The sequence below is a fragment of the Mobula birostris genome, chromosome 8, assembly GCF_030028105.1.
Source record: "Mobula birostris isolate sMobBir1 chromosome 8, sMobBir1.hap1, whole genome shotgun sequence".
Taxonomy (NCBI): Eukaryota; Metazoa; Chordata; class Chondrichthyes; order Myliobatiformes; family Myliobatidae; genus Mobula; species Mobula birostris.
In genome coordinates, this window is record NC_092377.1 from 92,192,141 (window position 1) to 92,202,850 (window position 10,710).

The 10,710-nt window shown below is 44.4% G+C and overlaps 1 pseudogene; it reads left to right on the plus strand.

The window, feature by feature from the left end:
* The first annotated feature begins 7,406 nt into the window (after positions 1 to 7,406).
* On the plus strand, positions 7,407 to 8,735 carry LOC140202022 (probable G-protein coupled receptor 139; annotated as a pseudogene).
* The last annotated feature ends 1,975 nt before the right edge of the window (positions 8,736 to 10,710 follow it).

Consider the following 10,710-nt stretch of genomic DNA (forward strand, 5'->3'; position numbering starts at 1 on the left):
TATTGGGAGGGAGGTTAGTGGGGAGGGACAAATGGACAAGGGGATCATGGAGGGAGCAATCCCTGTGGAAAGCGGAGGGAGTAAGAGTTAAAGATAGGTTTAGCGATAGGGTCCCTTTGGAGAAGGCAGAATTTGCAGAGAATAATATATTGGATGTGGAGACTCATTGGGTAGTAGGTAAAGACAAGAGGAACTCTATCACTGTTAAGGCGGGGGAGGAGGAAATGGGATGAGCGTGAATGTTCGAGAAATGAAGGAGATGCTGGTGAGGGCAGTATCATCAGTGGAGGAGGGGAAACTCATTCTTGAAGAAGGAGGGTATCTCTGACGTCCTGGAAACAAAGGCTTTCAGCAGCCTCCATCCGGAGGTCAGAGGACTGAGAAAATATAGATCAGTCAGGTTCACTGATGGAGTAGAAAAGGCAGAGACTTGCAGTTTGGAGCGATGAGCAAAGAAGTCGTACACTCAGGCTCGTTGATAGAGCAGAAAAGGCAGCGATTCGCAGCTGGTTGGAGCTTTGAGCAGTACCAAACTGGAGAGATCGGAAGCCTGAGGAGATGTAGCTCACTCAGCAGGATTGATTGACAAGAACAAATTAAAATAAGGCAAGGCCAGGCGGAGCGGCCATTGCCAGAGTGGACAGAATTGGAGGGGATTTTGAGGCTTTAGCTCTTTGAAGCTTCCGTCAGAAAGGCTTTAGGTAGAGCATTTTTTCTCTCCCACAGTCTATTGTTTTTCCTTCTTTATAGTTGCTCTGTTAGGGACAGCAGGGATGACAAGCAGGTTAGTGGAATTCTCCTCCTGAAGGATATGAGAAGGCAGGGAGACCTGCACGGAAGGGTGTCCAACTGCAGATTCTAGCACTCTGTATTAGGAGCTGGAACTGGAACTGAATGAACTCCGGATCATTAGGGAGGCCGAGGGGATGATAGATAGGGCATATGGAGAGGTAGTTACACCCAAGGTGCAGGACACAGGAGACTGGGTGACAGTCAAGAGGGAGAAAAGGGTGAAGGAGCCAGTGTGGAGAACCCCTGCAGCCATTCCCCTCGACATCAGGTGCATTACGATGGTCAAGCAGTTTCGCGATGGGATGCCAGCCCACGTGCTCGATGATGGTGACTGTTCTGTTGCTTTCTCAATCGCAAATGGGGTCAAGCAGGGATGTGTGCTGGCACACACCCTCTTCAGTGTGACACTCAGTGAGATGCTGACTGATGCAACCGGGGCAGTGATCCTGGAATCCACAGCCAATACAGGATAGATAGCAAACTGTTCAACCTGTGTTGGCTTCAAGCCATTACTAGGGTCAAAGAGACTCATATGCTAATGACTGCGCATTCAGCGCAAGGTCTGAGCACGACATAGGACATAGAAATCTACAGCACATTACAGGCCCTTCGGCCCACAATGTTGTGCTGACCATGTAACCTGCTCTAGAAACTGCCTAGAATTTCCCTAATGCACGATATCATCAACAAATTTTCCACTGCATGAGACAACCTTGGTCTCTCCATCAGCACCAAGATGACGGAAGTCATGCACCACGCAGCCCCAGATTAACCCTATGTGGAGCCACCCAGCTAGACTCCAGGCTGTCGACAAGCTCACGCATCTTGGCAGCAACCTGTCAAGAGCGGCTCACATTGACGGTGAGGTCTGCTGCAGGATCACCAAGGCCAGTGCCAGTTTTGGGAGACTACGTGACACTCTCTGGGGGTGAAGGGGAACTACTCTGAAGACCAATCTGAAACTTCATTAACATGTTTCTTGATCATGTTCTTCATCAAGTTATGGTATTGTTGCACTGTTGTAACTATGTGTTATAATTATGTGGTTTTGTTAGTTTTTTCAGTCTTGGTCTGTCCTGTGTTTTGTGATATCACACCAGAGGAAATATTGTATCATTTCTTAATGCATGCATTACTAAATGACAATAAAAGAGGACTGCATGTCTTCATAATCGAAAGTCTACCACACTGTCATGCGAAATGTGGACTGTGTAATGATCCACATGCTTAGACTGAACCACTTCCACTTGTCATGTCTACAGAAGATGATGAAAATCAACTGGCAAGGCAGAATTCCTGACACGGAAGTGCTGTCTGCAGCAGACATGCCCACCGTCCACACATTGCTGACGAAACTTCGGCAGGCATGTCGCCAGGATGTCTATCTGCAGCTGATCTATACCATGCTGCATTCTTTGCCAGTCTTCTACACTGGACGATCGCATCCCCAAGCAGCTGTTCTTCGGGGAACTGTCCACAGGGAAGCGCTCTCCTGGGGGTCAGTGAAAACAATTCAAGGACACACCCAAAACTTGGCTTAAGGCCCTTGAGACCGATCACACTTCTTGGGAACGTGCAGCCTTGACTCACTCGTCCTGGTGCCGCCTATTCAGTCACAGTGCCACCAAAGCTGCAAAGATTCACAATGTTGAAGCAAAAAGAAAACGATGAGAGTGGGCCTCACACACACGCACGGTTGGGGAGGTTGAACTAGCAGAGGAAAGTCATGGCAGTCACATCTCTGGCAGTGAGTCTGACACTGCGGTTCTGAAGGGAAGGCGGGGGAGAAGAGGCGAGCTGGGGTAGTAGTAGAGGTTTCGCTAGTTAATGGATCAAAAAGGAGGTTCTGTGGATGAGAAAGAGATTTGCGGATGGTATGTTGCCTCCTAGTTGCCAGGTGCGGGACATCTCGGATTGAGTCCTCGTCAATCTTAAATGGGAGTGTGAACAGCTGGAGGTCGTGGTCCATGCAGGTACCAGTGACATAGGTAGGAAGAGTGATGAGCATCTGCAAAGTGAGTTCAGGGAGTTAGATGCTAAGATAATGACCAAAAGACCATAGGAGCTGAACTAGGCCATTTGGCCTATCGAGTCTGCTTTACCAGTTCATCATGGCTGATCCAATTTTCCTCTCAGCTCCAGACTCCTGCCTTCTTCCCATATCCATTCATGCCCTGACCAAACGAAAATCTATCACCCTCTGCCTTAAACATGCATAAAGACTTGGCCTTCACAGCTGCCTGTGGCAAAGAATTCCACAGATTCACCACTCCTCGGCTAAAGAAATTCGTCCTCCTCTCCATTCTAAAAGGATGCCCCTCTATTCTGAGGCTGTGTCCTCTGGTCTTAGACTCTCCCACCATAGCAAATATTCTCTCCACATCTACTCTATCAAGGCCTTTTAACATTTGATAGGTCTCAATGAGGTCACCCAACATTCTTCTGAATTCCAGTGAATACAGGCCTAGAGCTATCAAATGCTCTTCACATGACAAGCCATTCAATCCTGGAATCATTTTTGTGAACTTCCTTAGAACCCTCTCCCGTCTCAGTGTGTCCTTCCTAAGATAAGGAGCCCAAACCTGCTCACAATACTGCAAGTAAGGCCTTACCAGTTCTTTATAAAGTTTCAGTATTATATCCTTGTTTTTATATTCCAGTCCTCTTGAAATTAATGCTAACATTGTATTTGCCATCCTCACTACAGATTCAACCTGCAAACTAACCTTTGGGGAATCCTGCACAAGGACTCCCAGGTCCCTTTGTGCCTCAGTTTTTCCTATTTTCTCTCCATTTAGAAAATAGTCAACCCTTTCATTTCTTCTACCAAAGTGCATGACCATATACTTCCCAATGCTGTATTCCATCTGCCATTCCTTTGCCCATTCTCCTAATCTGTCTAAGTCCATCTGTAGCCTATCTACTTTCTCAAAGCTACCTGCCCCTATATTTATCTTCAAATTGTCTGCAAATTTTGTAACAAAGCCATCAATTATATCATCCAAATCATTGACATATAACATAAATAGAATCAGTCCCAAAACAGACCACTATTGAACACTACTGGTCACTGGAAGCCAACCAGAAAAGGTTCCCTTTATTCCCACTCTTTGCCTCTTGCCAATAAGCCACTACTTTATCAATGCTAGAATCTTTCCTGTAAAACCATGGGCTCATAGCTTGTTAAGTAGCCTCATATGTGACACCTTGTCAAAGGCCTTCTGAAAATCCAAGTACACAATATCAACCGATTCTCCTTTGTCTATCCTGCTTGTTATTTCGTCAAAGATTTTTAACAGCTTTGTCAGGCAAGATTTTCCCTCGAGGAAACCATGCTGACTATGGCCTATTTTATCATGTGCCCCCAAGTACGCTGATACTTCATACTTAACAATTGACTCCAAGATCTTCCCAACCACTGAGGTCAGGCTAACTAGCCTATAGTTTCCTTTCTTCTGCCTCTCTCCCTTCTTGAAGAATGGAGTGACATTTCCAATTTTTCAGCTTTCTGGAACCATTCCAGAATCTAGTTGTGTCATCCTTCCTTTAAAATCCTTCCTCATCTTTCAGATGTATAGATACTGTGCCTTCCAAATTGCTTCCAAAAATTCCAACCTTTTGTTGCTCTGCCATCACCCCGGCCAGTGTTTCTTCCCAGTCAATTCTGGCCACCCCTCTCTCATGTCTCTGTAATTCCCTTTACTCCACCGTAAACTGATATATCTAATTTTAGCTTCTCCTTCTCAAAATTCAGGGTGAATTCAATCATATTATGATCACTTGTCCCTAAGGTTTCTTTTACCATAAACTCTCGAATCAATTCTGGTTCATTGCACAACACCCAATCCAGAATATCTGAGCCCCTAGTGGTCTCAACCACGAACCGCTCTAAAAAGCCATCTCATAGGCACTCTAGAAATACCCCTTCCTGGTATCCAACATCAACCTGATTTTCCCAATCTACCTGTATACTGATTTCTCCCATGACCATTGTAACATTGCCCTTTTGGCATGCATTTTCCATCTCCCGACGTAATTTGTAGACCACATTCTTACTACTGTTTGTGGGTCTGTATACAACTCCCATCATGGTCTTTTTACCTTTGCAGTTCCTTAGCTCTATCTACAATGATTCAACACCTTCCACCCTATGTCACCTCTTTCTAATGATATGATTTCATTTTTTACCAACAGAGCAACACCACCCCCTCTGCCTTCTTGCCTTCCTGCCTGTTCTTTCGATACAATGTGTATCCTTGAGCAGTACACTCCCAGCTATAATCTTCTTTCAGCCATGACTCAGTGATGCCTACATTATACCTGCCAATCTGCAACTGTGCTACAAGTTCATCTACCTTATTCTATATACTGTACGCATTCAAATATAGCCCCTTCAGTCCTGTTTTCACCCTTTATAATTTTGTCTGTCTTTTCCATTGCAACTTATCCAGTTGACTGCAATTTTGCCCTATCAACAGCTTCTCCTCACTACACATCACCTCTGTTTATGAACCAGCTACCTCACCTTCAGCTCTATCATCCGCCTTTCCTACAATACTTCTTGCATTGAAATATACTGTATGTAGCTCAGGACACTAGTCACACCATGCTCAGCCTTTTGATTCTTAACTTTGTCTGAGGTCTTACCAACATCTAGCTCCACAACCTCTCCACTAACTCGTTTTGGCACGCTGGTACCCATGTCCCTGCAACCCAACTGTGCAGCAACAAACCTCCTCGCTGCAATATTAGTCCCCCTCCAGTTCAGGTGCAAACCATCCCTTCTGTACAGATCCCACCTTCCTTGGAAGAGAGCCCAATGATCCAAAAATGTTATGTCCTCCCTCCTATACCAATTCCTTAGCCACGTATTAAACTATATAATCTTCCTCGTCCTGGCTTCAATAGCATGTGGCACGGGTAGTAATTCTGAAAACACAACACTTTAACTTAATACCCTGACCTGACCTCCTTATGCAGAGCTTTGTCACTTGTCCCACCCATGTCATTGGTCCCTGCATGGACCACGACTTCAGGCTGTTCACCTTCCCATTTAAGAATGCTGAGGACTCAGTCTGACATATCCCAGACCCTGGCACCTGGAGGCAACATACCTTTCAGGAATCTTATTCTTGCCCACATCATCTCCTGTCCGTTCCCCTAGTTAACAAATCCCCTATCGCTACAGTATGCCTCTTCTTCTCCCTCCCAACGTCTGAGTCACAGAGGCAGACTCAGTACCTTTGATCCCACAAAATGCAACACCTCACATTTCTGCAACAGATCTATACCCTTATCTGCAAACTTACTAACCCATCCATCCATATTTTCACCCAAGTCATTCGAGCAGAGTTCCCAGTATAGATCCCTGCAGAACACTATTAGTCACAGAGCTCTAGCCAGACAATGTTACTCCAGGAAAATTTCCATCAGTCTGCCTGAGCCACTGAGTAAGAAGTGGAGAATGATGACAGACATGAGGGCTTTAATTTTTTGCCAAAAGCTGGAAGTAGAGGTTAGGAGATTGCTCTGTGTGAGTGTATGGGGTTGAGGAGCAGAATGCAGCAAGGGCTGACCAAGCGGTAAAGATATTGGGACAGGAGATGGAAGAAGGTGTGAGTGGGTCACCGTTACAAACCCACAGCAGGTAGGATACATTGAAGACTCTCCTCTGTGTTTCCAGCCTGTGGCCTTCAGTTTCCATCCCAGTGCTTGAACACCAGGTGTGTTCATTTGTTAATTGATGTGTCAGACATGGAGCTAATGTTGTAACGTGTTTATCCTGATCCAGGTAACTAACAATAATCACGTCACCCTGTGGTCCCTGTGGATGCCACTTGCCTCTATAAGTACAGGCGGTCACTGAGGGAGTGGACTCAGGCAGTGGAGTCAACATTAACTCTTCCCCGCTGGAGGGCATTGTGATTTTCTGCAAGCATGGTGAGAGATCGTGTAATCTATTTTTTCAATGATTTTTTACCTCATTACTACCGGATCCTGGCAATCATTGGAGTTCTGTGTAAGTCATTCTAACCATTACCACTTTGATAGATTTAATAATGGAACGATGATGGATTTGTTCAGTATTGCTTATTTATGATTGTTATTCCAGCTCTGACTGGCCACTAATATTCCTCTCTGCTTTCTTAATTGTATTTACTACCTCTCCACCGCGTCTGCCAGGCTTCAGTCTTAATAGCTCAGTCTCCTTCATCAGGTACTGTGGGGTTTGCACTTGTTGAGCACTGGATCCAAACTAACGACTTCAATTATTTCAAGCCCTGCTAGTTTACTTCCAGATCATACAATGTATCATATGTAAATAGACTTTTGTTGGTGCATATCTCCGACTAAAATGTAAGATTATTCATCCCATGTTTTGCCAGGGATATGTAGATATTTAATGAATATAAACACAGGGTCTCCCTGGTGGATTTCGGTCACTAACCCATCTCTAGAAATTGAGATAGAAAAGGCAAGAGGTGAAGAGCTGAAAACGGAACAAACAATTCCTGAAGCTTTTCTGTTCAGGGCATGAGCAGGAGCTGGCCTCAATCAGTCAGAACCATGAGGGGAAGAGAGAGGAATGAGACCCATGTCAAATGGAACAAGAAATGTTCCGGAAATTCAACCCTGGGGTGGACACAGCTGGAAACTTTGTGGGTTCACCTGGCAACACTTCTTGTTCAAACCAAGTGAGTGAACAAGATGTTCCCTGTGAGGACAAGTTAAACCAGCTGGCTGTCCAACTCCTCAACTCATCCAAGTGGTTCCCATTGTCAACCGTATAGGGAGCTCCGATGAGTGACTGACTGGAGCCTCATTGCCTCCTTGACCCCATTTCCGGCCCATGTCTGGGGTAAATATGGAAACTCCACTGTCACCTACTGAGGCTGTATTGAACATTACTGCACCAGTTCATCCAATTCCAAACTTGGTATATGTTGTGTTCCATTGACAATGTACCTGCTTGCCCATTTGGCCGCCCCATTTATTTCATCTCAGCTATTGAACCTGCAATAATTAACAATGACTGTACTTGTTCCCCTTCAGTTGACAAATTTATGTTTACTTTTCCAAAATTCACAGCAAACGTGGTGGCATTTGTAACACTATTGCGAGGGCAGTGTAGACTCTCCAAAGTTGTCACTTCATACCTTGTAGCCATGGCTGTGGCGGATCTACTGGTCGTCATATTTCGCGTCATTCTCCAAAGGGTGTTTGGCTTTTATTACTCTCCCGAGTGCAATGTCGTAGATACAATAGGTTACATTTCTGTTTCTTGCTCCGTCTGGCTCACTGTTGGCTTCACCTTGGACCGCACAGTGGCCATTTGCTTCCAGAGGCTGAAGACTAGATATTGCACTGAAAAAGGTGCAGCTATCGTTATTGCAGTGGTGAGTCTGCTGAGCGTGTTGACCAACATCCCGTGGTACTTCAAGTACCAGCCATATTTCTGCGTGGTATCGTATTGGTTCATAACTTCCCCCGTGTGGCAACGATTTGACTGGGGGCACAGATTTTTAACCCCCATCGTCCCCTTTGTGCTGATCCTGCTGCTCAATGCTGTCACTGTCAGGCACATTCTGAAGGCCAGTGCAGTCCGCAGGAGACTGAGGGGTCAGCAGAGTGGGGAAAAGAAGGATGACCCAGAGATGAAGAATCGAAAAAGGTCCATCATTCTGCTCTTCGCAATTTCAACCAGTTTTGTCCTCTTCTGGATATTTCGGGTGTTCAGTCTAGCAGTTCAAAGAATTACTGGACAATACATAGGAATACCTTTTAATTATGTTGTGGTAGACACCATTGGAACAATGTTTCAGTTGTTTAGCTCCTGCACCAACATGTTTATTTATGCCATCACCCAGAGGAAGTTCCGGGAGGAGATGATAAATGTCATGAAATATCCCTTTGTGGTCATAAGGAATGTAATTAAAAGTTAGGGAAAGATCTGTCAATTCTAACCATGGTCTAGTGGTATTGCTATCATTGCAGACCAGGAAAACCCTGATTGAAGTAACTGATCAGGAGCTTTAAAACTGTAAATTAGAACATTCATGTTACGGTCAAGTGGAAGGTTCACCAGGATTCATGAAACATGCTTAAGAAAATAAAGAAAGCTTTTGATCTGTGTTTAGATGGTGCAATTGGTTATAGTTAACAAGGGACAGTCAGATGTTTCCACTGATATGAATTCCACAGACTGAAAGGGGTGGGTTTGAAGGAAACGTAAGAAATTGGTTGGGGACTGTCGTTGATAGGTTGATCTTGGCTCTGAAATAGCTGGTGGAGAGTCACCGTCTGCTGCCTGTTATCTGCACTGACCAATCAAAGGGAAAGCTGACTCTGACCTCCCCATCACCGAATTTATACAAGCCCACAAAGGCAAGGTCTCCCCAGTACTTGGTGTTCTTCAGAACTTTGAAGTACAAGCAATTACACTGTGCATTAAACTGAAAATGTGTTCCATGGCACTGTGAAATGGATGGATAATAAATAAACAGGTTTTGAGAAACACTGTCTGTGCAAACCCAGTTTATTATGTGATGCCTGGTGTTATTAGAAGCTGTCAGTGAGTACTGCTTTGAAACATCCTTTCCAGAGTCATTGAGACTCTGAATGGACAGAAGTTGAACAAACTAGGGATAGGAGGAGATGAAGAACCAGAGACAGTTTCTGGAATTGATCATCCTGAGGACAACACAGGAGCAGTGCACAGCATCTAGCAAAGATACCCTGGGTCACAGAATCTGTCTGGATTTTGAAAAGAATTATAAGATCATAGTTGCAACTCCAAAGAAGCTGTTCATTTCTATTTTTGTGCAGAGAGAACTCTCCAGCCATTCCCTACCTTCCATATCCCTGCAGGTTACCGCTCTTCAGTGTACATTTAAAGGCTTTTAAATGTGAGACTGGCTTCTGGTTCCTCCACCCTTTCATGCAGTGACCCTTGGGTGAAAAGATTTCTCTTCTTCCCCCTTAATCCTACCAATTAATTCATCTGACGCCACCTGATAGTTGGGTTGTCTAGTAAAGAAACAGTCCACATTAAACACATGGCCATCACTCATGCTCATCCTGAGTCCTTCTTATTTCCTTCTCAAGTGATTCCCACTGCTCTGAAACTGAATCATCTCGAAGCAGCTGCTTCTACTCTAGTTTGACTAAACCACCGCACAGTTGGTATTTCCCCAGTTTAGAACCTTGACTCCTATTTTATCGTTATCCCATTCCACTCTTAATGCAAAATCTACGTAAACTGCATTAAGATCACTATTACCCAGATGCTCTCTCCCTGATGATCTCCATCTGACCAAGTAACTCTGATAAACCAAAATACATAATTGTACCCAACCTCATCTTGTTGGGCTGAAATGTTCTGGGTGACATTTTGAATGCTCTATCTACTTCAATATCACACTGACTATTTCCCAGTTCAAGCTGTGTAATGGTCCTTCATCATTTTGGCAACTGTTCTTTTGCACTTCTCAGATACTTGTTGAAGATTTTTACCTCTATCTCCCTTGGACCCCATGGTGATCTACAATATGCTCTAAATAGTATTTGTTTTATTTGTCCTTCTAGAAGTGTATATTCTACTCAAGTTATGGCCTAACCAGGGTTGTATACAGATCTAGTGGAGCTCCCACTCAACCCAAACCATAACCTTAAATTGATGCCATGGCTTGACAATAACATTATTTCCATTTGTCATTTGCCAGGCCATCTATTTAGAAAACAGTCTAAAGTTTACCTTCTCAATATCAGCCACATGGACAGTGTTATACATAAATTTCAAGGTTGCACTTCAATATGATGCCTAAATCACCAAAGACAAGTGGTGGAGTACTGAGTCCTATGAAATCCCATTGGGAACCTCTTCAAGTCACAGAAACACTCAACAACTCCTGCCCTTTG